Source organism: Euprymna scolopes, chromosome 22 (genome assembly GCF_053919585.1).
Source record: "Euprymna scolopes isolate OS-2025 chromosome 22, ASM5391958v1, whole genome shotgun sequence".
In the NCBI taxonomy this organism is placed as follows: Eukaryota; Metazoa; Mollusca; class Cephalopoda; order Sepiida; family Sepiolidae; genus Euprymna; species Euprymna scolopes.
Genome location: NC_136503.1, coordinates 78,952,840 through 78,970,685, shown reverse-complemented (window position 1 = coordinate 78,970,685; position 17,846 = coordinate 78,952,840). Strand labels below are relative to the sequence as shown.

General features: G+C 35.5%; 1 protein-coding gene across 1 annotated transcript in view; it reads left to right on the top strand.

The window, feature by feature from the left end:
• The first annotated feature begins 7,858 nt into the window (after window positions 1-7,858).
• The window catches only part of LOC145243480 (thioredoxin, mitochondrial-like), a 29,026-nt gene continuing 19,038 nt past the window's right edge, over window positions 7,859-17,846 (top strand). The window contains exon 1 of the mRNA XM_080106419.1: window positions 7,859-7,924. The gene's annotated coding sequence lies outside the window, so the exon portion shown is untranslated. The remainder of the gene's footprint in view (window positions 7,925-17,846) is intronic.

Here is a 17,846-nt window from a genome sequence, read left to right as displayed (position 1 = left end):
GACTAGTAGCAGATGCACCAGCCCAAATGTGACAGCAGTACTTCATACATGGGCGAATGGTGGCTTTGTAGAGATACAGGATACTTTCAGGCGTAAGTAACTTTCTAGCATGATAGAGAGAGCCCACCTTCTTTGCAGCAGCCTTAGCATTCCGACTCATATTTCCTGTGAACGTTAAGCCAAGGAGCTTGAACGAAATGCTCTCAGGTAAAGTATCTCTAGCCATAGCTATTGGTGGTTGGTAAGGTTTCATATAATTATTAAAGAAAACGAGCTTTGTCTTGGCAGCGTTGAACGTTACCATCCATTTTTTACCCCATTCCACTACAGACTGAAGGTCTTCCTCTCGGGTTTCGGCCATTACCTTAGATATGTGCTCATTAGTTTTCCCCACGTGCCTGCTATAGAGTGTGGTGTTGTCGGCAAATATACCCATCTCAGAGACAATTTTATCAGGTAAGTCATTTATGCATATAAGAAATAATAAAGGTCCTAGGATCGATCCCTGAGGTACACGTACCGAATGGTATATATATTATTTTAATTGGAATTCATTATTGAGATGAGCAACTAATAAAGATGAGAATAATAGTCCACAATAAAATAAATTAATATAAATAATACTCATCTCAATAATGAATTCCAATTAAAATAATATATATACCATTCGGTACGGACCCGACCATGGAAGATCAGATAATAAATAAACGTGGATTCATAAGATCAAAAAATCCAACCTTGATCGCCCTTCGGGGCCCATGGCGCAGTTGATAGAGATGTTGAATCTCTACGGTTCCAGATGAGCATTGTTTGAAGATAGCAGTTTCAATCCTACCCAAAACTTGGTCAAAACATGGTGAAACGACAACAACTACGGATGGCAGTCATTGCTGAGAATGCAGTTAGGAGATTCGAAGTTCCTATCCATCGCGGTTACCACCTGACGAAGGCCAGAGGAATAGTTGGCCGAAACGTCGTGAAACAACAACTAATAAAGATGAGAATAATAGTCCGCAATAAAATAAATTAATATAAATAATACTCATCTCAATAATGAATTCCAATTAAAATAATATATATACCATTCGGTACGGACCCGACCATGGAAGATCAGATAATAAATAAACGTGGATTCATAAGATCAAAAAATCCAACCTTGATCGCCCTTCGGGGCCCATGGCGCAGTTGATAGAGATGTTGAATCTCTACGGTTCCAGATGAGCATTGTTTGAAGATAGCAGTTTCAATCCTACCCAAAACTTGGTCAAAACATGGTGAAACGACAACAACTACGGATGGCAGTCATTGCTGAGAATGCAGTTAGGAGATTCGAAGTTCCTATCCATCGCGGTTACCACCTGACGAAGGCCAGAGGAATAGTTGGCCGAAACGTCGTGAAACAACAACTAATAAAGATGAGAATAATAGTCCGCAATAAATAAATTAATATAAATAATACTCACTACAATAATGAATTCCATTTAAAAATAAATAATATACATACCGCATTTATACAAATTTTTTGGACGTACGCCCATCAAGGACAACCTGGATCCTTCTCTCATTTAACAAGGATCTAATTATGCTAAGCATTCGTCCAGTAATACCATATGATTTTATTTTCATGAGAAGACCATCGTGCCATACCGTGTCAAAAGCCTTAGATATATCTAGGGCTACTGCCCTCCCCTGCCTTATCCGGTGCTTTTTTCTTTGTTTTGTTCGTAAATAAATTAAAGGGACCTCTTCAGTAAACCGGGTCAAAAGGTGGTAGTCTTGACAAAAAAAAGTTCTTTTAGACCGGCTGACGATCTCTTCTTGGAACTTCAGCAACGAATTTCATTTTTTTTTTCTTTTTTTTTTTTTCTTTAAAGGCGCCCTTCTGCATAAACCTTTGACTTTCTTCTCCCTCTTCCTCTTCTCTGGAATATTCTGGGATTTTCTCGTCCTAGAGTTTTTCTTGGGTTTTAAGAAAAACTTTCTTTAAAGTTATGTTCCTCAGAAACACTTCAATTTCTTTCCCCTTTTAAAATGGCTCTCTACCATCAAATAAAGGAGAAGAAATACACAAAAATGCGCTGAAAATAAAATAAACAGAGCACCAGGATCGGGGGGGGGGGGGTCCAAGCTGTTCAAAATACACCTGGCTACTGACGTCAAAATGGCCAAAATCCAGTAGCAGGGGTAAGCCGGAAAAAACGTAATCTCTTCTCTACAATTCAACAGGAGGAAGGGGGTCGGTCCACAGTGTCAGCGAGTACATAGCAACAATCGAATTGCTGAAAAGGCCTCCTCCCCCATTCCAAAAAACAAAAAAACAACTTTAATTGAATTAAAAAAGGCACCTTGTTTGTACAAAATATAAATTAAGAAAAAAATAAACAAATAAAGACAAGATGTTGACCTCGCCCCACCCTTGCACCCAGCGCTGTCGATGGAGGGAAACTTAAAATATAAAATTCCAACACTCTCTCAACGAAAGAAAAATAAAACAACAAAAATTATTGTAACAGAAAGGTTTTTAAAGTTCAGGTTAAACTAAATTATCCGATATTACTTTGCTATGGAAATGGAGGATAAAGCCAGCATTACACGTAAAACAATTGCCCCCTCCCCCTCCTTTTTTTTTTTTTACATCTAAAACTACCTAGTTATTTAGGGAATGCTCTAAACTCATGAATATCACTATAGATAGACAATAAAGACTAATTTCCAATCAAGCTAAAGTTTCATAACAATCTTAAAAGGATGAAGGCCCAGAACAAATACGAGACAGATTTTCCGGATCCACAATAGGCCAGTCATATCTACTCCAAAAAACAGGAGCGGGACAAATGTAGCTTTTCTTTTGATTAAGGAAACTACCCTAGGCTTTCAAACCATATAAAATCAAAACATAGTTCCTGCATAAACCGAGTGGGGGAAAAAGCCATTTCAAAAACCTATCGAGTTCCACACATCGGACTAGACAAACCAGGCTGAGCAAATTTTTCAAAGGTACCCAGGCCTCTGAAACTCAAAGGCCCACTCCACCGTTCATTTCTAACGAGAGATCCAAATTTTTAGGTTCCACCATTGGGGCCTCTTCTCCATCACTTTAAATCTATTATTGAGAAATAGAAATTTTGCTCCCGATTGAAAATCCGAAAGCAAAATCATTTGGGCTACAAAAGCCCTGACAATATCAAAGCAAGCACAGCCTCAAATAATTAATAAGGCATGAAAGGGCCTTAATTACCAAAACAAACTCTAATGCCAGAAAAGTTATCCGGAAAAGAGAAGTCCCATTCTCATGTTGATATAATTCAACAGAAGACTTCTGCATAGCATAATCAGCACTCTTGCAGAAGTTTTTGAGGGGCTGAACTACCCAGGTAGCCAACAAACACCTCAGAATCAAACAGCTGACACTCTACTGAAAACATCCAGTGGAGTTTGAGTTTGCTAAACTCTCGCCAAAATAGCATCTCCTCGACCTCAACATAGAGACAAGGAGATATAGGATCAGGAGACCTGAAACTTTCAGAGCGACATTTGCTCCAAAGATGCATGCTTACACTGAATGAAGTACTTAAAGTAAGTACTTTAACAGTATTAGCGTAATCCAGTACTTTTCCTGGGAAGGAGTTGCGACAAGCTAAACTCCAGTTCCTCTTCCAAATATTTGCATCAAGCATGAAGATAACAGGGCCTTGCCATCTAGGCTACTCCCCCCCCCCCAAATCATTTAATAAATATGAATCGTCATAAAATGAACAATCTCTTTTGTTACAACATCTCTTACAACAACATCTCTCTAAGTCTCCCTTACAACATCTCCCTCTCTGAGTCTTTCAACATCCCTCTTAATAAAACTCTCTCTAAGACTCTAAGACTGTGCTAATCATCAGCAGACTGCTTAGACAACTGAAGCTAGTCATCATCAGCAGACTGCTTAGACAACTGAAGCTGTCTTTTATTATCAATAGGCACAATGCCTCCGTCCAACTCACACCTAATTTTCTCCATAAAATGTCTAAAATTCCAGGTCTCCACACTCAACAAATCAAGGACCAGGCTGGAGTCCCTACAGACGCCTAATAAATACAGATTTTTCCTAACAATATTGGCAGCAAGCTGCTATTTAGGAGAATCACAATTTGCAATAATAGGCAGGACCTTCATTAACTTTCCAGTACTTAGTGGATAGGTCTTGGCAACCTGACCTTCTGGCTCAGCAGGAGAAACTTTGGTAGACATAACCCTAGATAGGTACGGGCAAAAATGGCCGAATAAAGATAGGGGGGACCTAGTCTCGAAAGCCGATTTATCATAATTTTTTTGTAGGTTTCCGACTACTTTTTGATTGCATTTGAAAGATGAAGGACTAAACTTAATTTTCATAAGGAAAAAAATATTTGTACACATGAAAAAAAAAACTTATGAAAAATGTTTTCACGGTGAGCTAACCAATTCAGCTAAATTTTGAAGTTAAATAAATTCATTGTAAAAATGCTTTAAAAGATAAATATTAGTTTTCTGGGCCTATTGCAAAGATAGTTAGTAAAGTCCTAAGATATTGAATTGAATTAAAAAAAACACCTTGTTTGTACAAAATATAAATTAATTAGCCCCAAAACGGAGTGATTCTGCCGTTCGCAAAAGTGCAACCAACTAAAGTTTTGTAAACATGGAATACACAGAAGCCCAAAATTTTAGCCAGTCGAAAGACTGTGAAAATGACGTCATGTAATTAAAAGAGAGGAAGGGGTGTACTAGTTTTCTTTTTTCCCCAGACGTGCATCCGTACATTCCTATTCTGAACGGTTTTTTTTTTCTATAGTGTGGAAAACTATTTACCTTTTTTTAATTTAATTATTTTCTATGTTCCTGTTTTTAAATTATATATATTTTTTTAATTATTGTTCAATATTATATAAAAATTATATTACGCCAAAAGTTTCACATTCTTTTAAGCAAGGAAAATATTAAAATCTTACATATAAAAATTATGTGAAACCTGTAATTTAAAAAAAAAAAGTAGAAATATTTTTTGCTATTATTATAATTTTTTTTGTGTGAAAATATTAAATAAACAATGCTTAATTCAATGATAATATCGGTAGTTCGAGAAATTTAATTTTCTTTGAGTTATATTGAATTCATTAATACAGACTTTAAGGGTTTTTATCGTAATGTTCCTATAAAAATTAATTTTTTTTTTATTGTTATATTTTATGATTCTTTTTTTTTCATAAAAAAGCAAAAATTAAATCATTTTTTTTTTTTTACTACTGAAAACCATAACTTTAGTAAAGGTAATTTTCTTTAAACAAAATAATACAGTTCTACTAAGATTTAAATAAAAATAATGGGTTCAATATATTCCATGATCATTATTTGATAAATACTGAATATTTCGGTGCAAGTGTATAAATGGTGCACAAGTAATCTTTTTTACTATAAAAATCTGAAAAAAATCTTTATAATGTACATACTTGTCACTGCATGAAAATGTCATATTCCAAAAGTCACGTAAATTGATCAAGTAGTTTTTTTTTATTTAAGAAAATCAACTATTATAAGACATTTTATCGAAGAAAAACTTCACGCCATCTTGTCTTTGAATGATACACTGCTAGCGACACCTATTGGGAATGTTTGGAATATAAGATCAGCAAGAGGCAGACAATCGACTTTCCACACTATAGAAAAAAAAACTTGGGAAATTAAACATTCCCAATAGGTGTCGCTAGCAGTGTATCATTCAAAAACAAGATGGCGTGAAGTTTTTCTCCGATAAAATGTCTCATAATATTTGATTTTCTTAAATAAAAAAAAAACTACTTGATCAATTTATGTGATTTTTGGAATATGACATTTTCATGCAGTGGCGAAGTTTATAAAAAAAAATTTTCAGATTTTTATAGTAAAAAAGATTACTTGTGGACCATTTATGGACTTGCATCAAAATTTCATTAAAATTGGTTAATTTCCTAATATTTGGTGAATTTTTAAGTAAAGGAAGGGGTCAAAATGGTTATACATTTTGAGCATCGGCATTCATTTTGCACGTACCTAACCCTAAAGGTCTTAAAGGCAACAGAGATGTCGGAACAATTGCCTGGCTTACCACTTGTTAAAAAGGCTAGACATCCCAAAACTTCTGCCAAGAATACAATTACATTAGCAGAGTCCTCATCCATAAAAGAAGGGTCTGCGTTCTTGCGTCCTGGTTTTTCGAAAGCAGACTTTATTAAACATGAACATGAAAAATTTTGATGAAAATATAAAAGGCAAATCGATCAAGTAGTTTTTTTTTTTTTTTTTTTTTTAAATCAATCTTGAAAAATTTTTTTGGTGCTTCTACACTTAATCGCCAAAATTGGGGACACTATTTTATTTCACGCACCTGCTGTCCAAATGCAAGCGAGACGCCATTATTTTAAACTATGGCTGAAGCATCAAATAAATAACAAAAAAAATTAAAGTGGAGAACGATTGTTTCCGGAAAGGGAAAGAATAAATTAACTAAAATTAACATTTATTACTTCCAGAAACATGGTAAAATCGACATTGCTGGAGAAAATGAATCTTGACAATATTACTCAAGAAGACATCTATTTTTGGTAATATCAGATAGATAGACTTTCTGCAGGAGCGGGCTTCTCACAGATTCTCAAATTTGTTCCTGTGACAGGGAAATGCGAATGGTACCTACAACGGAATTCCGTGACGGTTTTAAATGTCGGTGTCCCGATCAACTTTTCAATAAATGTTTTTACAATTATATTTCGATTCCCAGTTTAACATTAAAAAAAAGGTGCTAAAGCAGAGAGTGATCCGCGCTATTTTTTTGTTTTAAATCGTATTCCGAAGTTTGATTAAAGTTTTATGATATGTGTTTTTATTCAATTGTAAGGTTAAAGTACAGAATAGATACAAAACACCCTTCCCTCCCCATGTTAAGAATGGCTTTTTAAATAATAACGTTATTATTTCACCACGGATCACTCTCTGCATGAGTACCAAAAAAATAAAAAATAAAAATAAATAAATAAAGCAACTCACTTTCTCCGCTAAAAAAAGACAAAAACAATCATTTAAATTAATTTGTTGTTGACCCTTCAAACTTGCTTTAATTCCATAATATGTTTAAAATTATTTATTTGTTCGAAAAAAAAAAAATAATAAAATAAAAAAAACTATGTTTTTTAAAAAAAAAAACTAAGTTTAATTTTTTTTGTTATTTATTTCAAGCTCCGGCCATAGTTTAAAATAATGGTGTCTCCCTTGCATTTGGCCAGCAGGTGCGTGAAATAAAATGGCGTCTCCAATTTAGGCCCAATTGTAAACAAGCACCAATTTTTATTTTTCTTCATTTTTTAATATCTTTGCTAAACTACATAGCAAAGGTTAATAAGCTCAAATTTGAAATCTAATGTTTGCAGACGCCGTTTACAAACGTGTGTACTTTTTTAGAATCACTCCCATCTTCAAACAATGTTCTTTCTTTCTTTCTTTCTTTCCACAACTTATTTAGGTCCGTTAAAAACAAATGTTGGGATTAAGTTCAACTTTGAGACTATTTTCGATATTATAACCCTTCTCAGATCACTGAGATTGGCGAAGAATTGGGATTTTATAAGGTTACATACACAGAAGGTTGTGCGTCCCGGTGTCACATTAAAAAGAGTTCCCCGTGTAAATTTGCATCATCTGGATAGAATTTACTGTTTCAATAAATTGTCATTTCTTTGGATATAAAGTTTATTTTTGTTGTTATTATTTAATGCTTTATTTATTTGAAAAAAAATAAATAAATAAATAAGGAAACAATTCATTTATTTTAAAATTTTGTTTTTTTTTGGGGGGGGGGGGGGGCAAAGCTACACACCGTATTTTTATCAGCCATTTTTGTCACACGCGGGTCCACTCATCGACGGTGAGATTATTGTTATTATTTTATTTTATCAGTTTTAACAAAATCTTTTTCAAATATTTTGTGTGTTTGATAACTATTAACGAAATTAAATTGAAACTTAACAAAATGGCAAAGAACGTCTTTGTTGGAGGAGGGGGGACATTAAAGTATAGCAAAAGGTCATAAAATGAATCGACCTTGTTTTTATTTTTTTCCACGTGAACTAAATATTTTTAAAAATCATTCTTGTTTTCGCAATATTGAAATTGAATCACAAAAATCCTGTTTTAAATGTCTACTCGGTCCAATTGGACTTTAACCGTTTCTATTTCGCTTGACTTTCACACATATTTTGAATAAAATTGGAGTGGAAACCTATTTGAGTCACGTAAATTATTTGGAGTAAAATGGGGTTTTGTATTTTTTCCCCCCAATCAGCTTAACAAATAACATTAAAAACAGTGCACTGTTACGAGTTTCATCGTACACGCGAAACAGATACAACAAAACGAAACACTAAACAGTGGTTCAAAAAACAAAAATATAACAAATAAAGGTGGAGTCCACCTTTATTTGTTATATTTTTGGTGGACCTGTACGAGATTCCACCCCCCCCCCCTAAAAGATGTGTTTTACATCTTTTTTAAACCCTTTTTCGACGATTGTCATAGATTACAGACTTAATAATCATATTAACAAAATGAATATTGGAAAAGAAAAAAAAATTGGTAAATATTCAGATTATTTACAACAGAACGCCGACCACTCTAATTTATGTTTTTAGGGGTAATCGGGGTCGCTGACAACGAATCTGATAATCAAACCCGGGGAAAATTTACCGTTCGCATGGTATTAACCCCTGAACCCGCAAACTACTTTCCGCCATTATACAGCTTCCGTTTACGCTACGCGCGAGCGCACGGCAGCATAAACGACGGTTGTTGAATGTGCCTTCACGTAGAGAACTGCCTTTTCACATGGCGTACGAATCTTTTGTGGAACATTTAAACTTATACGAAAAAGAAGTAAAGCACACCAAGTGGGGGGAGGTAATGTCGGAAAGACTTTTTTTTGTGCCTTACGTAGTTTTTAATGCGGTTTTCAAGTGTCTATTAAAAAGTAAATAATTAATTTACTCACCGAAAAGTAAATAATTAATTTACTCACCGAAAAGTAAATAATTAATTTACTAACAAATTGAAGAGAAAAGATCAATAAATAATATATTCAAATTTAAAACCAAAAAAAAACGTAGTGTTTTTTAGAATTTTACCTGTAAAGTTTGAAGTTTAAAACCTTCTTTTTTTTTTTTAAACAACGTTATTTGTTTTTTCTTTCTTTTTTTTTTTTTTTTTGTTTAATGGAACCTTGGTCCTTGCTCCTTTAATTGAAAAAAATAATTAGGGCTTGAATTACATTTTTCGATGAGTTATAAGCTTGTACCAAATTGAAGAGAAAAGGTCAATAAATAATATATTCAAATTTAAAACAAAAAAAAAGTAGTTTTTTAGAAATTTACCTTTAAAAAAAAAACACGTTTTTTTTTTTTTTTAATGAAACCTTGGTCCTTGCTCCTTTAATTGAAAAAAAAAATTAGGGCTTGAATTACATTTTTCGAGGAGCTTGGAAAGATGGGGTGGAATTATTCACTATTTTCACGGAATTTCTGACACACCTAGTGCTGCTGCAGTTTAATTAACCGTTTTTCCGTAAGTAACGCGCCGACATTTACCGATTAGAACACCATTTAACATTTTTCGGAGATATTTTTTTTTTTTACATAGAGTTCACCACTTATCAAGGCCCAATAGTTTATTGTGTGTACAGTAATCAAAGAGATAGTGTAACAATAGTATTGGAGAATTGGTAAGGTGTCATTACTTGGGGGGGGGCGGTTCATCAGGAATTTGTTTGTGTTGGACTTGAAGACATCCAGGTTGAAGTCGGGAGGGAAACAGGCAAGCGGAACAGAGTTCCACAGGCGTTCTAAGAAAGAAGCTTTGTTCATGGTATCTACGTTTTGATTTAGGCACAGATAGGGAGTGGGGAAAACTATTGACGGTGGTTTCAGCTAGTCGGGTGTTTTTTGAGAAAGATTGGCGAGGGGGGAACCAGAGAATGGAGCTCAGACAAGCACCTGCCATGGAAATAGAACAATGACAGGCTCGCTACGTCTCTTCTGTGGGAAAGAGGTTGCAGGGTAGAGAAAAGGGCATCCCCCACCAAGCCACGGAGTCTATTTTGTACTCTGTCAAGGCAGGATAGGCTGTTTTTAGCAGCCCCCGCCCAGATGTGGCAGCAGTACTCCATCTTTGGACGTACTTGGCTCTTATATAGATAGAGAATTGCATGATTAGTGAGATATCTTCTGGAGCGGTAGAAGGATCCCACCATTTTCCCAGCAACCTTGGCCACAGACTTGATGTATGTGTTCCATTTAAGATCAGGTGTAAAGGTCAAACCCAGGAGCTTATCAAAGCCTGGGGCCTCCCTTAGACGAGAGCCATCCATTTCAATTGATGCCAGATGGGGATCAGAGCGTTTATGATGTAGAGATAGGAGCTTGGTCTTAGATGCATTAAAGGTAACCAGCCACCTCTTTCCCCACTGTACCACACGCTCAAGATCAGAGGAGAGAGAATCAGAGAGAACATCATCATTTACGGCCTTTGATGTGTTGCCATAGATGGTCGTGTCATCAGCATAGATGTCAACAAAAGATTTTAGTATGTGTTTTGGGAGATCATTGATGTAGATCAGGAAGAGTGTTGGCCCAGTATGAACCCCTGAGGGACTCCAGCATTAATACTGTGAGCCTCTGATTTCTGCCCATCAACAACTACTCTTATGAGCCTATCTGAGAGAAATGACTTGATGATAGAGAAAACATTTCCAGTTATACCGTAGCTGGAAATCTTGTGTAGTAGGCCTTCGTGCCAAACCTTATCGAAGGCCTTTGATATGTCGAGAGCAATTGCTCTAGAAATGAAGCCTTTGTCGAGAGATTCGCTAATCCTATGAGATATAACCGTTAGCACATCTGCTGTAGATCTAGCAGAGCGGAAACCATATTGTGTGTTGCTAAGAAGGTTATTTCTGCTGAGGTGGTTGACTACTTCTCTATTTATTGTGGATTCCAGCAACTTACTCATGACACACAGGAGACTTATTGATCTGTACTTATCACCTGAATTCTTAAATACAGGGCATACTGATGAGGTTTTCCAGGGTGTTGGGAAGCACTTCTCCTTAAGGCAATGCTTAAACAGTTTGGAAAGTATGGGGGCAAGTTCTGGTTGTAATTTTTTTAACACTATAATTGGAATATCGTCGGGACAGATTTTACTGTTTACATTCGGGAGGAGGTGGGGGGGGGACGATGATGGTGTTGGGGCGCATTCTATAATTCAATACTTTCCCGCAAAAAAAAAGAACGAAAAACATAAAAATTTTTGGTGCTTATGTTTTTGTAAACCACATTAAAAACTACGTAAGACAAAAAAAAAAAAGTCTTTCCAACATTACCTCCCCCACTTGGTGTGCTTTTCTTCTTTTTCGTATAAATGTTCCACAAAAGATTTGTACGCCATGTGAAAAGGCGTAAACGGAAGCTGTAAAATGGCGGAAAGTAGTTTGCGGGTTCAGGGGTTAATACCATGCAAACGGTAAATTTGCCCCGGGTTTGATTATCAGATTCATTGTCAGCGACCCCGATTACCTCTAAAAACACAAATTAGAGTGGTCGGTGTTCCGTTGTAAATAATCTGAATATTTACCAAAAATTTAATGATTTTTAAAAAGGGTGTTCACTTTCTCGTTATAATATTCTACTTCATTGCTACCTGACTTACTGTCCATTTCTTTACCGATGTGTCACGTGATTAGAACGCTATACCCAGAAAGTGAACCCCCCTTCTTAAAAGTCATTAAATTTTTTTTCTCAAAATTTTTCCCGCTAATATGATACTTACGGTCGGGAGACATTTTTTTTTTAATCATAAAACATTTTACCATTTTAAGGAGTTGGACACTTTTCAATTCAAATAATATATATATACATAAATGACCTCCCTAAACACATACTTAAATCATTCGTTGACATCTATGCTGATGACACGACCATCTACTGCAACACATCAAAGGCTTAAATGACAAAGTTCTCTCTGATTCTCTCTCCTCTGATCTCGAGCGCGTGGTTCAGGGGGGGGGAGACGTGGCTGGTTACCTTTAATGCATCTAAAACCAAACTCCTATCCTTACATCATCAACGCTCTGATCCCCATCTGGCATCAATTGGGATGGATGGCTCTCGTTTGGGAGAGGCCCCGTATTTCTTCTGGGTTTGACCTTTACTCCTGATCTGAAATGGAACACGTACATCAAGTCTGTTGCCAAGGTCACTGGAAAGATGGTGGGATCCTTCTACCGCTCCAGAAGATATCTCACTACTGATGCAATTCTCTATCTATATAAAAGCCAAGTACGTCCAAGGATGGAATACTGCTGCCATATCTGGGCAGGAGCTGCTAAAAAAAGCCTATCCTGCCTTGACAGAGTACAAAATAGACTTCGTGGCTTAGTGGGGGATGCCCTTTTCTCTACCCTGCAACCTCTCTCCCACAGAAGAGACATTGCAAGCCTATCCTTGTTTTATCGTTATTTCCATGGTAGGTGCTCGTCTGAACTCCAATCTCTGGTCCCCCCCCCTTACCAATCTTTCACGAAAAACATCCGTCTAGCAGAATCCACCATCAAAAATTTCCCCCACTCTTTATCTGTGCCTAAATCAAAACGTGGATTCTATGAACAAAGCTTCTTTCTTAGAACTGCACGCCTGTGGAACTCTGTTCCGTCTGCCTGCTTCCCACCTGACTACAACTTGGATGTCTTCAAGTCCAACGTTAACAAATTCCTAATGAACCGCCCCCTTAAGTAAACACTTCATCAAATCTCCACACAACCGTAATATACTTGCAATGACCCTTATCCCTTAGTGGCTTCCGGGCTTTGATAAGTGGTGACCACTTTGTAAAAAAAAAAAAAAAAATATATATATATTTTCTATTTTTTAGCTTGATGTTTACTCATTTTTTTTTTTTTCTTTGGGAACTGTGTGTGTGAGTTCATTTCCTATGGACTATGGAATGGCTGGGCCGATTTTTATGACATTTCATACAAATGTACTTTATATATCTGGCAGTGTTCTTAGATTGGTTTTGTATAGGAATGTCTTCAATAAGTATCGATAATCGAAAAACTGATTATTAAATGACCAGGTAATTTTAACCAAAGTTAACACCTTATACAGACTAGCGTCACAAGTGTATTTGAGGAGTTTTATTACCACACAAGCCGAAAGGCCCGAATATAAAATCTACAGTAGGTTCTTTGATATGACAAGGGAACGTTCAAAATGAGTATTTTTGTTTAAAGAACAACTGAACCATGATATTTGACTTTATATATAAAATTAATTTTATAGAATCAACAGTAGGTTCTCTACAGTGCAATGTATTGTGGACTAAGTCACTGCGGGGAGGCATGTGAATCTTCGTCTTGGTTCATCGCGATGGGTCACCAACTAGAGCAGGCAATTTATCGATTTGATTGAAAAATAGGTGATTTCATTGATTTCGATGACGATAAAAATATTGGAGTGTGAAACATTTGTTGATCATTATTCAATCCTGGGAAACGTTGGGTCTCTCTGCTAGCATATATATATATATATATATATATATATATATATATATATATATATATATATATACATTATGAGCATGTTTCAGTCATCTAATTACTAGTAACTAGAGACCTCAATATTTCTAGTATATATATATATATATATATATATATATATATATATATATATATATATATTTATTTTTCTTTTAATTCAATTTTCACCCCAAACAAGGCACAGTGCCACTTTGAAGCAGGGGGCTACTATCAGGGACTTAATTTGCAGGGGCATTATGAAGGGAGATGAGTAGAAAGATGTTTGTTCACATTACACTTAAACTTCTGCATATCAGTACAGTTGGGAAAGCAGAATCCCGGAAGGGAGTTGCAAAGACCTGCAGCTCTGGGGAGGAAACTATTGGAGTAAAAAGCTTTCTTGCACCTAGGGATCTCTACTGTAAAGTGATGAGACTTAGTAGCTTGTCTGGTTTGTCGGGGGTAGTTACGTCGAGGAGGTACAAGTGTTTGCAGTTCGTCAGAGCATTCACCATTAAAGTATTTGTAGAACAGGCAGAGGGATGCAACATCTCATCGATGGGACAGAAGCTGGAGCCTAGATGACAGTTCAGGACCTATCAGGTTTGCGACTCTCTTTTGAACCCTGTCCAGGAGCAAGAGACAAGCAGCAGATGCACCAGCCCAGATATAACAACAGTACTCCATACATGGGCGAATGGTGGCCTTATAGAGGTACAGGATACTTTCAGGCGTAAGTAGTTTTCTAGCACGGTAGAGGGAGCCAACCTTCCTTGCAGCAGCCTTGGCAATGCTCTCAATGTATCTATTCCAGTTCATATTCCTTGTAAACGTTAGGCCGAGGAGTTTAAAAGAAGTACTTTCAGGCAGTGTGTTCTTGGCCATTGTTATTGGTGGCAGAGAAGGTTTCTTGTAGTTATTGAAGGAAACTAGCTTAGTCTTATCAGCATTGAATGTGACCATCCATTTTTGTCCCCATTCCACTACAGATTGGAGGTCATCCTCTAGTGTTTCTGCCATTTCCTTGAATATGTGTTCATTTGTTTTCCCCTCATATCTGTTATAGAGAGTGGTGTCATCGGCAAATATACCCATCTCTGAAACAATTTTATCAGGGAGGTCATTTATGAATATCAGGAATAATAGAGGTCCAAGGATAGACCCCTGAGGTACTCCCGCATTTATGTCATATTGTTTAGATGTACGACCGTTGAGGACAACTTGGATTTTTCTCTTACTTAAGAAGGATTTAACAAAAAAAGCTAAGTAAAATTTTTAACTCTTTCGCATGTAATTAAGCAAATATTCTTTACATTTCCAGACATATTGTAACCGATAATTTTTCTCCACTTAAATAGACCATTTTGCAGTTTACAATCCCATCTCACTTAAATAATAAATCAATGCTATAGTAAGAACAAACTCGGTAAAAAAAAAGAAATTATGCTAATTTATTTAGAGGACAGTAGAACTTTATTTCAAAACCATTTCCACCGTGTTATAAATCCATGTCCAATTATTGCATATATTTAAAAAAAAACATTTAAATAATTAGATATTTTTAATTAAATCTGAAACTCTACCACTCGTCAATTTATCGATGTCCTTCCTTCAAGGCGGTAAAACTTATTTCAACTAATCCTTACGGTGAATATGACTTAAATTCTTTCCCAAAGCTGTACTCGCAATTACACATTTCTTTTTCAGTTTTTCCGCTTTTCACCTTGTACGTTATATATGCTATTATTTTATTTCCATCATATGTGTTTGAAATGTACCCGTTGTTGACTGGGTTCAAAAACAGCCTACAGAAAATGGACTCTGATTTATGAAAGTATGACAGGTTATGAAAAGGAAGGGTTGTAATGAGGTAGCTTCGAATTTGGGGGTATCAAAACCAAAGCAAAATATGATGAAAGTAAAAATAAAATAGATAAACCCCATAATTTATACCATACCTGTTCACACTGAAACACTTATCACAATATTCTGTGGATCTATATTAAAAAACCTTGTTAAACTTTGTGACTTATTTCCATTCTATGGAGGTCAGGTGCGAACGGACACCCCATAATTTTATTATACCATATTTCTTCAAACTGAAACATAATTATCAAAGTATACTTGCACAGATAGATATGAAAAGTCTTTATTAAAGTTTGTGCCTATTTCCATTCCATGGAGGCCAGGCACAAACGCAGACCCCACAATTTTATTACACCATCTCTATTTAAGTTAAAACATACTTATCAATGTATTATTATGTACATCTATATCAAAAACACTTGTAAACGTTTTTTTTTTTAAATTTTTTATTTCCATACTTTGTAGACCAGGCGCGAACGCAGACCCCACAATTTTAATGAACCACCGTTCTGCCAGATCAAACATACCCATTCCTGTGTCTCGATGCATCTTCTATCATTATATGTAATCAGTTTTTTAAAATAGTCAACCATATAGGAGCCTATTCGTGACCAGACACATACACACACACATTCAGCTTTATATATATATATATATATATATATATATATATATATATATATATATATATATGATTGTACTTAATGAAAATAAGTTTGTGAGTAATGTTGAAACCTATTTCACTCTAATTGAAATAGGATTAATGTCAACCAGAGCAACTATGATAGATTATTGGAAGTGTATTCTTACTGTGTTATTCTTGTTGAACCATGGAAGTCTAATTCGCTGAATGAATAACACTTTGGTTTTGATCTTCTCCAAAAAAACTGAAAGGAAAATCTATATTCAACACTAAAAAAACCATAGTAGCCCCACCATACATCACCATTATAAGCCAGCGTTGTAATAAGGTATATAAACTCATCTCTCTTCTCAACATGTTTACTAACCTTTCACAAACCGGCAAGCAACCTACGCTGCAATAGTAAACTCGATCTCTACAAGGTAACAACAAATGCTACAGACGACTGTTCCTGGAGTTATTGTGAATCTACATTTTTGTGATGTTTGCTCTTTTCACGGAACATTGGCAACTGCTTTTCCAAAAAAAACTTGTTGCACTGGCTTCTAATTGGTGGGAAATATATATTTTACCTTGATCATAGATATGTTAGAACCCAGTTTTAAGGGAAAAACAGACCAAGGTCAATTAATGGTTTACTAGAAGTGGTAACAAAAATAACAGAACACAGTGTCGTTCCCTAGATTTTGTTTTTGTTTAAACTCTTCAATTATTCAATTATATTTTTTAAATCTACATAATTACGTAATGCAATTTTTCTGGTAACAAATTAAATTAGAGCAATATTTTTGGTAATAAATGGACTTTCATTTATTCCAAGAAACATTGAATGAATGCAATTTTTTATTGCATTTATTGCAACAAATGCTGCATTAATGCAATGTTTCTGGTAACAAATGAACTTAATACAATTTTTCTAGTAATAAATAAACATAATTCAATTTTTCTGTCAATAAATAGACTTAATACGATGTTTCTGATGTTATGTAAAACAATATTATTTTCTCACATATGTTACCTTTATATATGATTTCTGAATTAATTCATTGATATATATATATAGCGATGTTATATATCATTTTGAAGCATGTTTTTCGCTTTATCGAATCGTGTTATTTATTACCGTTCTTAATCTATTCATTCATTTATTTTTTTCAACAGCATAGACAAAATTCAAATCCACACGATTTTTTTGTTCAAGTTCAAACTAAGCCAAAAAGCTGCTGAAACAGCTTGTGATATCAATGATGCATTTGGCCCAGGAACCACTAACAAACAAGTGGCACAATGGTGGTTCAAGAAATTTTGCAATGGTGACGAAAGCTTCAAAGATGAAGACAGACGTGGCTGGCCGACTGCAGTTGATAACAAACATTTGAAAGCCTTAATTGGAGCTGATCCTCGCAAAACCACACGAGAGGTTGTTGTTGAACTCAAGGTCGACCACTCAACAGTCGTTCGCCATTTAAAGCAAATAGGGAAGTCAAAAAGTTGGATAAATAGGTGCCGCATGAATTGAATGATTATAAAAAAAAAAATCATCATTTTGCGGTGTCTTCTCTGCTCCTTCTGTGCAACAAAACCGACTCATTTCTCGAGCAGATTGTGACATGTGACGAGAAGTGGATCCTCTATGACAACTGGCGATGTTCGATGGTAGTTGGATGCTGGAGAAGCTCCACAACACTTCCCAAAGCCGAAATTGCACCAGAAAAA